Here is a 10,078-nt window from a genome sequence, read left to right on the forward strand (position 1 = left end):
CACACACACACAAACATAGATGTGGTGGATGTGGTGGTGGTGGATCTGGCGGATGTGGTGGTGGTGGAGTCGGTGGATGTGGTGGATGTGGTGGTGGATGTGGTGGTGGATGTGGTGGTGGATGTGGTGGTGGTGGATGTGGTGGTGGTGGATGTGGTCGATGTGGTGTTGGTGGATGTGGTGGTGGTGGATGTGGTGGTGGTGGATGTGGTGGATGTAGTGGTGGTGGATGTGGCGGTGGATGTGGTGGTGGTGGATGTGGTGGTGGGGGTGGATGTTGTGGTGGTGGTGGTGGATGTGTTGGATGTGGTGGTGGTGGATGTGGTGGTGGATGTGGTGGATGTGGTGGTGGTGGATGTGGTGGATGTGGTGGTGGTAGATATGGTGGTGGTGGATTTGGTGGTGGATGTGGTGGTGGATGGTGGAGGTGGATGGCAAAATGGCAAGGTTTAAAACAACAAACCATACAATCGTGACATAAAATAAATATGTGGGGCAAATTTTCCTTTTTGAGTGTCTATAGTCTACTGACAGATACATTCTTATTACCATTACTAAACTCTTGATTTGTAAATACCTCGATATTCGCACTATCACGTTTGAAACGTAGAATAGTTTCTAATGCATGCTCGAGAAACAATCCCACTTTATGCAACTTTTTAGGTGACTGATGATGCCCTCTGCGTAATGGATTTTGGTGGGGGCCTTCCTGCTGGTCTTATCACAATTCTCTGTAGCCTTTAATACAATTCATTGTGGGGACTGTTTACCATCTTGAGAAGCCATAATATGGGCTTAAGGGGCAGCACTAAACCTTAAGAAGTTTCACTTCCTTCGGCCAATCACTCACTGCAAGTGAATGTTACTCAAAACACACAGTTGTTTTTTCGCCCCAGCAATGCCCAACCTGGATGCGATGGACAGAGTTGCTAAAACAAGAATGCCTTCCCTTGCTCCATATAATTAAACTCAGATGTTAAACCCGACTCTGAGCCCACTAAAATTATGGATGTCCCAGCACAGCATAAACCGAATCAAGGGAAGACCTTTTACTGTTAGCAGGGAAAACTGTGCGTGAGAGATGCGAGTCCAGGAATAAGCTAAGGAGCAGCAATAAACACTTGGATTCGGCCTCTACCGTGGCCTTTGCACGAGTGAATAGATCAATGCCATTGTACCAGATATTATACAACCGCATCGTTTTTATTGCACACAGTGGTATGTAATAATGGCAGGTTTTACAATTGCGCTAAACAGACTGGTTTTGATAAGGGCAGTGCAAATGACTCAGTTATCTTGATAAGAGCTCTGAGGCGCCCAGGATATCGCACGGTAAGGATCCTTTTCTTGGCAACTGTAGACTGGCACAAGTATTTCGGAGGACAAACTCCTGTTCCCGATTCATGGTATACGAACGACCTCGTGGGATTGGTTTGGTGGAATTTTAGGTGTGAATACACCTCTCACAGGGGCTGATGGCGACTAAACCTGTAAAAGATTTTCATTCAGTCACCCTTTTAGGCCGTCATCCCACCTGAAACTATTCACCGATGTACTACTGTTAGGGAAAGAAGTAAATCATTTAAGTGTGGAAGGAAAAAAATATAACCAAAAATGACAAGTTTGCAGATGAATAGGTTTCTAAACAGGACAAGCGCTCGCCGTGCCTTTTGTCTCTAAGCCCCGTCCTTTTCAGACTGGGGGCGTGTTTTTGACTGAGGACGTCACTGAGAGAAAGAAAGTCAAAAAACACGCCCCTCAATCCAAAAAAGACGGGGCTTAGAGGCAAAGAAGAACGCCACTGGGACCTCTTCTCCAATGGCTGGCCGCCATTTAGGAGGCCAGCCAATGGAGAAGAGGGGCGGGGTTTACCCTCGCTACTGAGAGACATTAAGTCTCGCTGGCGAGACTGCGCATGTGCGCAGCCTACGTCAGTCTCGACCTAAAAAGGGAAAAGAAGGAGGAAGAGAAAAACAGAAAGACAGTGGCAAAGGGAGAAAAAGGAGGAAAATGAATGTGAAAGAGTTAGTTAAAGGGGCAGGGGGTTCTGGTGGTGAATGAGAGAGGCATGAGGTGGAATCAACACAACGCGGCCTTAGTATTCACCACCTCGACCTTTGATAGCTCTGACCGCGTTCTTCAGCGAATTCTTTGGCACCGGCACTTATCATTTTACAAATTAAGCACTGGTGTACATGTATATAAAGATGGTGAGCGGTAAAGGAAGAAGGGGTGAGCTTTGGTGGTAAAAGCTTTCATTATCTATGCAAAACACTTCACTTACAAACTCCAAATCTTCACTTTGGATAACTCACTTTATCTTCATATGTCTCCGATTGCTCTGAGTGAATGGAATTTGACAAATAACTTGTTTTGTATACAGACTCGTCTGATGTCCTCCCCCAACACTTCAAATACTAAAACTTGTTCTGCATATAGTGCTTCATACCGCACTTCTGATTTTAAAGTTTGCCGTTAGCCAAGATCTTCTAGTGTTAATAAAATGTTATAATGTACTTAACGTATAGGGACTTTTACCAACTCTCCTCTTCCATTGGTCTCTTGTGTCATTCACATTTTATTTAGTCCCATCACAACATACTGTATTAGGCAATGGGTCAGCCCAATTTAGCCATTAGGTTACCTATCTGTGAGTGATGTCATTTTGCTCTGGCATACATACACAAACAGCAGTCCACGTATTCAGTTTTACCAAAACGTTAACAAATATGGGCAAAGCCAAAAGATGACAGTCAAAACCAGACCTATTGGCTCTGCCTATGCTTGTTCTAAACGGTGTAAATTACAGGTGTTGCTATTTCCCAAATTCATGGTGAATTTACGGACCATGGATTGGTGGAAAGGCGGTTGGGAGGGGGGGCCACTGCCTGTGAATGAATACTACTGTTGGGAATATCAATAAACACAGCCTCAGAGCCGTACACAAATGCAATAACATTGCCAACGCCTGTAGCTCTCGGATTGCCGAGACCTATTGGCTTAGCCAATGCTTGTCAAACCCTGTGCTGCTGTTAATTGGGTGACAGGCGCATGTTTAAAGAATTCATCTCCAGTTACTAAGGAGAACAGCTCCGGTGAAAATATGAACATGCACTAAACGGTAATTAATGTGCGCTCTTGCCGGGGCCTTTCTTACTACCGTATAAATACTGTATTTACAATAAAAGTGTCGTCGGGACGCCAGGAAACATTTTGAAAATCCGGGACTGTCCGGGCTAATCCGGGACGGCTGGTCACCCTACCACTGGGCCTGGAGGTGATGAGATGTTATACACCACCTGAACCTCAGCACCGGGCAGTTGGTTGGCGGTCTGGGGCGGGGCCCGTGGATACAATTGCATGACTACTCACAAAAGAAGGTACCTGATTTGGAGACAGCATCTCTTTCTCCTCTGGAAGGTTCTATTCTAGCCTCCAATAACGCGCACACACAAGAAGGAGAACGCGTGCTGCGCGACGCCTGCTTACCTGAGAAGTGAGCGGACCCGGCCCTTCCTGCCAGCCGACGGGCAGGGTGCAACTAAGTACGGTGGGAAGAGGGGCAGTCCAAGACTGGGCACGATACCGACACCACACCGACGGTTCATCTGTGTCTGAAGACTTCACTGGAAACACATACCAGCAAAAACAAAACCCGCCCCGCGGTGTCAGACTTTCCGTGCAGGCCTGCTTCCCTGGGCGTTAATTACCTCGAGGCGACGTGCGCCCCCGGGAGGGCCCGCCTCACCGTTCACGGGAGCTCGATACAACCACGGCTCGGCGGCCCCCGAGGACTACCTGCCCTCCAGTGAAGGAGCTCAGAGCTGCCAGGGCTCCCCGGAGAGGCGAGGACCGCAAAGCATTATGGTGCAGTATTATCACAACAAGGCGCTCCTGCATTGTCAAAACACCCCAAACTCCCTGCGCTCATTCCCGCCATTTTACCTGCGCGAATGCCGATTCCCAGCACGCCCTTGACAACATTGGGTCTGTCGCTCCTGAACCCCATCCATCATGCACAGGGCAAGATTTAGCGAGCTACCTCTAGAACAGGTGCGCTTCGGCGTGCTACCCATGTAGGGAAGCGCGTCAGCGTTCCATATCGGGGACTTAAGCGCTATGTAAATATTACAATGGAATATACAGAAAGGTCTCTGAGAAAAAACTATTGTCATACACACTGCTGGGACTGAGCAGACAAAAACACCGAACTACTGTGGAACACACTTCACAGATAAATACTTGACTTCTTGTTCGAAGTAGATTAGGATAGCGGACTGAGGCTGTTCGACAGGTCAGGAGGACCAGAAGACGCGTTATTGAACGAGAAGTGGAAGAGTGGGGAGCCGAAGCCAATTTATAAACGAGATTATTGAAGCTACGCTAAGGAATAGGGAGCAGGGGCAGGTTATGGAATGGAGAACAGAAGGCGTGTTATAAACTTGGATATAAAAGACATATTATGCATTCGGTAGCGGAAGGCAAGTTATAAACGAGATCTTTGAAAATGTGTTAAGGAATGGAGAGCATAAGTTCTGTTATGAAACCGAAATTAGAAAACGAGCTCTAGAGCATGGAGCAGAAGGTATGATACAGAACGGGGAGCAGAACACATATCATAGAATGGGGATAACAAATGCGAGTCATTCACAGGGGTAGAGAAGACATGCTAAGCAATGGAGAGCAGTAAACAACAGCAGGCAAGTGATAAACTAAGGGGCCTGTTTATGGCAAACCGTACATGTGATTTATGAAGCCACGCAAGGCCACTTTACATGGCCCTGAGTGGCTCCATAAATCTGGAGTAAGCAAAAGTCGAAGTGGGCAAGATGTGACCCTACTTTTTTGATTTATAGAAAATCATTCACTTACTTTTTTAAAAATGACAATTGCCCAGGGATGGTTAATTTCCATAGTTTAAATGCTTCAGCTGAAGTGTCATGGAGAAGTGTGGCTCAATGGTTAGAGCGGCAGACCCTGATGCAGAAGTCTGGCCCGGGACCGCCTCGGCGGGTCTTGGGCTCAATTTCCTCGGACCTGATAATTCTCGCCTCGGTGCCTATTCTAATCATGAGTCCCACTCTGCGACTCTGGGCAATAGCTTGCTTAATTTCCACAACGGCCCCAACATTGCTAGGATGCCTGGCCCCCTCTTGGGGGTGCCCAGGAGTGGGCACTTCACAGGGAAAAGCCAGGAAGGGTTCCTCAGCGGTATACGTACAAGCGCCGAGATGCCTCCGGGTAGTCGTGCGCTACTAGTACCTCTACATTTACATTTACATTCAATGAGTCTCCTGGGCTGTGACACCGAAGCCAGGCAGACAACTCAACAAGTCTTCCTGCATGGGTGCATGCATTAAAGAAACAGTTGTGGCCGGAGCAGGTAAGAGCGGGGGTGGGGGGTGGGAATAGAGAAAATAATTATAAAAAACACCATTTACCTTGCGCTCGCCGCATTGCTAAATCGGCGAGCGCAAGGTAAGTGGTTTTCTTTAAAAAAATATTTTCTTTCCTCTATTCCGTCTTCTGTGGACCCTCCCCCCGCTCTTTCCTGCACCAACCACAACTTGAAAGAAATGCAAATGTGCGCAACAAGTTAATCTGCAAATGTAAAGGGTGTTTGGAAGCCGGTATAGACTTTAATTGATTTAATCACTCGAAGCTTTGTGTTGAAAAAGATTGATTCTTTTTTCGTGGTAGTGCAAAGAGTTAACAACTGAGCTGCGAAGTGCCTGATTTTAATTGTAATTGTATTTATATAGTGTTTACTACCGCTGAGGAGGTGCTGAAGAGACAGTTATGTAAAGAAAATTGCACTATGTACAGTCTGGGTATCACTAAAATCTATATTTTGAAAGCACCATTTATCTTAAAACATTTCAATCAGTCTGTCTTATATTGCACGTAATGTAAGTTTAAAATAATGACTTGCATATTTACAGTGCTTTCTGTCCCAGGCTGTGACATCGTAGCACACAAAATACACAAATCGCTATTATCCACTGCACAAACCAAGAGATTTAATTCTGTAGCTCTCTAGTTACACACAGACCTCTGCAGTGCTTTAGCTAATAGAGGTTTTATAATGTGTACTATATTGAGTAATAACTTTTTTATTTGATTTTTCATTTAAGCTTTACCCTATTTTATATATAGCTACCTGACGGTGAAAGACCAAAAAAAGTACAGAATATTTTGTATTTAGCCACACCTTCGACTCCGCCCCTACGCCCACTGACCCCTCCCCCATTGCATGCAGCATCACAGTTCCCATACTTTTTTTAATGCACTTCGACCAATGGGAGTAAGGCAATGCAGCACACATCGCTGCGTTGCCTTACTCTGTTACTGGGAAGGTGTCGTGTGGGTGTTCCATGGAGCTCCATGGTTTTTGATGCACTCCCAGATATACCAGAACTGGTAGACCTGGGAATGCGCCAAAAAGATACCCCTTCCCAGGGGAGGCGTAACGAGGAGAAATATCTTTATTTGTCCTCGTTACTTCCTCTTTCTATATGTGCTGAATTCTGAAGCACACATACAAAGGGGAATATGCCTCTCAGATAGTTTGTGTCCAGGAAGGTGTCCCATCCTGCACAAAAACAATACTACATTCAATGCAGGCACCCTTGCACAATGGGAGCCAGTGTAGGAGAAAACGCAAGAATGCACCTTATTGCCTTAAATTTGGGGCATTCCCGCACTTTACCCATTACGCAGCGCAGCAAGGTGACTTGCTGCACTGCATGACATTCTCCTACTTAGGCCCCTACGTACAGAAGATTTGTTATGGACTGGGGAGCGGAAGGCGTGCCATAAAATGTGGAACTGAATGCTTTTTACTTAAGGTGATTTATAAAGTGGGGTATAGAAGACATGGAATGAGAAAACAGCAGGTGTGTAATGCAACCAAGAACAATTTATGTTATAGAAAAGGGTGCAGATTTTTTTTAATAAAACAGGTATCATAAGGCAAGTTATTGAACACGTACAGAAGGCATTTTATAGAACAGGAAGCAGAAGGCACATTATTGAAGAGGTGTGTTATATAGCAGGGCGCAGCACTGACGGCACAAGTGCGACAGCGCATGCTGCATTTGTTCAAGGGCACACCTAACAAGACTTTAGAGGGGCATTTTCCGATTCTAATCCCCTTACCACGGTGTAAAAGAGGGACACATACTAGTTCTGATCCCGTTGGCTTAAAGGGACGGCTTCTAATTGTGATCCCATTAACAAGATAGAAAACAAGTGCATTCTATTGTTAATCCAATATACAGTCCTGAAAAGTGATACCTTGAAACTCAAATCCCATTAACAGTTTAAAAGAGGGTATCTTTTAATTCTAGTCCCATTGAAAGCACTGGAGAGAATGTCCATCCATTTCTGAACCCTTTAACAGTCATTTACAAGGGTACGTTCCAATATTGGTCCTATTGGCTGTGCTTTAGAGGGGTGTCTTCCAATTCTGATCCCATTAATAGTGCAAGAGGGGGATACCTTCCCATTCTGATCCAAGTAATAGTGTATAAGGGGGTACTTTCCAATTCAGATCCCATTAATAGTGCAGGAGGGGGGTTACTTTCCAAAACTGATCCCATTAACAGTGCAGAAAAGGGGTATCTTCCAGTTCTGATCCCATTAACAGCGCAAATGAAGGGTATCTATCACTTTTGATCCCCTTAATAGTTCAGAAGGGACTTCCAATGCTGATTCAATGAAAAGTGTAGACAGGTGGCAGGTAGCGTCCAATTCTGATCCCATTAATAGTGCAGAAGGGAGATATCTTTCAATTCTGAACCCAATAATAGTACAGAAGGGGGTATCTGCCAATGCAGATCACATTACTAGTGCAGCAGAGGGGTAGCATCCAATTTGACTCCACTAGCAAAGCAGAAAAGGGGTGTCTTCCAATTCTGATTCCATTAACAGTGCGAAAGAAGGGTACCTTCCATTGCTTACCCCATTAATAGTTCATAAGGGGGCTACCTTCCAATTCTGATCCTATTAACAGTGCAGTTGAGTAACACACTCTACTTCTAAAACTGCTACAACAGTGCAGACGAGCACATTTCCACTACACATCCTTGTAACAGAAAGAGAGCTGCTCAGTCTACTTACTAAGCATACTTTCATTAATGAATCTTTGGGATTTTGGAAGTATGTGCATCACATGGTCCTACTGGCCCGTTTTTGTTGATTCAATAAAAGATGGCAAAATCTGAGTATATTGCCCTACTTTTCAATGGTGTATAAATGCACATTAAAAACTGTTCACGCCACATGGTGTGCATGCAAATCTGGGTAAGCCAGTTGGTTATCCCCAATGAACGCACCACTTTTCTCCACTCCCTTGGCATCCAATGAATGCAACAGCTGTGCCCTGTTGACGATGAGCCGCTGGCCTCCCCGCTGGAGCCTGTCCAGTAATTAGGAAATTAGTTTTACCTTCTGGGCTACTAAAGACCCCGAAAATCCAGTTTAAAGGCAAACAGCTTTTGCTGCTAATATTTTAAGCAGTATTAGCCATGGCCTACCCTATTGCATAATCAAGAACATCAGATGAAGGCGAGCAGAAGGAAGCCCTCTCCTCCACCGGATGCTCTCCATGGCTTGTAGAGGGGAATTTTTGGAACGGTGAAATGACTATTTTGAAGGTTTTGGTAAGTGCTAAATGGAGACAGAAGAAGGTGACAGCAACAGTGATAAATACACTATATATAACGTGCATTGCTGATTCATTTTGGGACCTTGATAAATATGTCACTATCAGTTAAAATAAATGCGATTATCTCATTAACACTGGAAGAAAGAGACAACAAGTAGGCAAGCGGATGGAGAGCGGCAACAGGATAGGGCACCCAAATCCCGACAGGCAGCACATTATTATAAAAGGGGTTTCTTAATAGTGTTAGGAAGGGCAAATTTGGTAGCCGCTAACTACACAAAAGAATCATGGATAGAGAAAGTTAGCCACTAGTCGTCATTTAGAAACCATCTTACCAAGGTAACATTGACTAATTTTGGTCTTTCAGACTAACACATTTGCATCTTTCAATGTCAGTTCTCCATTGTGCTAGAGACTGGGGTTGCTCGGCTTACTCACGCTCGTCAATGTTCTACTCTTCGAGACCATCAATTCCTAAATGCCTTTATTCATACAATACAACATCATAGCACTTCAAGTCCAGTGCGTCTACCTCAGCAACCTCCTATTTCTGGTCAGCAATGGAAATCTTTACACAGACTTCTGTGACTTTGGGAGTTTGCCTTTTCTCTTGACCCCTCCCCCTATACCTAAGAGGGTGATCATTTTTAGCGTTCCGATTGGATAGGCAGTGGCAGGGCTATTCACTGAAAGCTTTTTATACCTTAAGACTGCACTGGACTCATTGGAGGAAAACAACCTTTTCTGTAGTCACATACCCACTTTGGAGCGCCATTTGTTATTTCAATTAATATAAGTGGAGAATAAAAACCTTTCTGCTGCTCTCAGCTCAAACTCCCTTACAGTGAACATTAAATGCCGCTATCGCCATTCTTTGTACATCCTCAAAACTGCAGTCAGAGACCACAGCTTCCCTTTTGGTCTCAGGAAATCATAGACGAGATATTTTTTGTTTTGCAGTGAAGATTCAATGTTGGCCTCTAGTGGCTTTTGGCTTTACTGACATTCTTGTCTCAGCTCACAGCATTCAGAGGACGTTTCCGGCTATCGGCTGCATACAACAGTCATTGCACCTTCTTGAGTGTTTGTGCCTAAGGATGGCTCAAGATGTTATTGTCATGAAGCTGGGTTAGTTTTTGCACATGTAAAGATGAGAATAAATAATACGAATGAATCACAGCCTCATGGGATAATGATCTGCGCTGTGATAGGGGAAGTACATCATATTATCTTGCCATAAGTCCCATAATTAAGGTACACTTTGCTGTTGTTGGCTGCTACTCTATAACCATCAGCAAGGGTTTGCAAAGGCTTAGCACCAACAGGGTGGGTATAGCTTCCTGGCTATGCAGCGATTAAGTATAAAACTAGGGGAGAAGGAGAGACTAGGTCGCCCTCCGAATAAAGTGT

General features: G+C 44.9%; 1 protein-coding gene across 1 annotated transcript in view; it reads right to left on the bottom strand.

Moving 5' to 3' along the window:
* Positions 1-3,693, bottom strand: part of PCP2 (Purkinje cell protein 2) — a 147,164-nt gene extending 143,471 nt beyond the window's left edge. Inside the window, exon 1 of the mRNA XM_078657424.1 lies at positions 3,490-3,693. The gene's annotated coding sequence lies outside the window, so the exon portion shown is untranslated. The remainder of the gene's footprint in view (positions 1-3,489) is intronic.
* Between the last annotated feature and the right edge of the window lie 6,385 nt (positions 3,694-10,078).

The sequence above is a fragment of the Lissotriton helveticus genome, chromosome 1_1 (genome assembly GCF_964261635.1).
Source record: "Lissotriton helveticus chromosome 1_1, aLisHel1.1, whole genome shotgun sequence".
NCBI classification, from domain to species: Eukaryota; Metazoa; Chordata; class Amphibia; order Caudata; family Salamandridae; genus Lissotriton; species Lissotriton helveticus.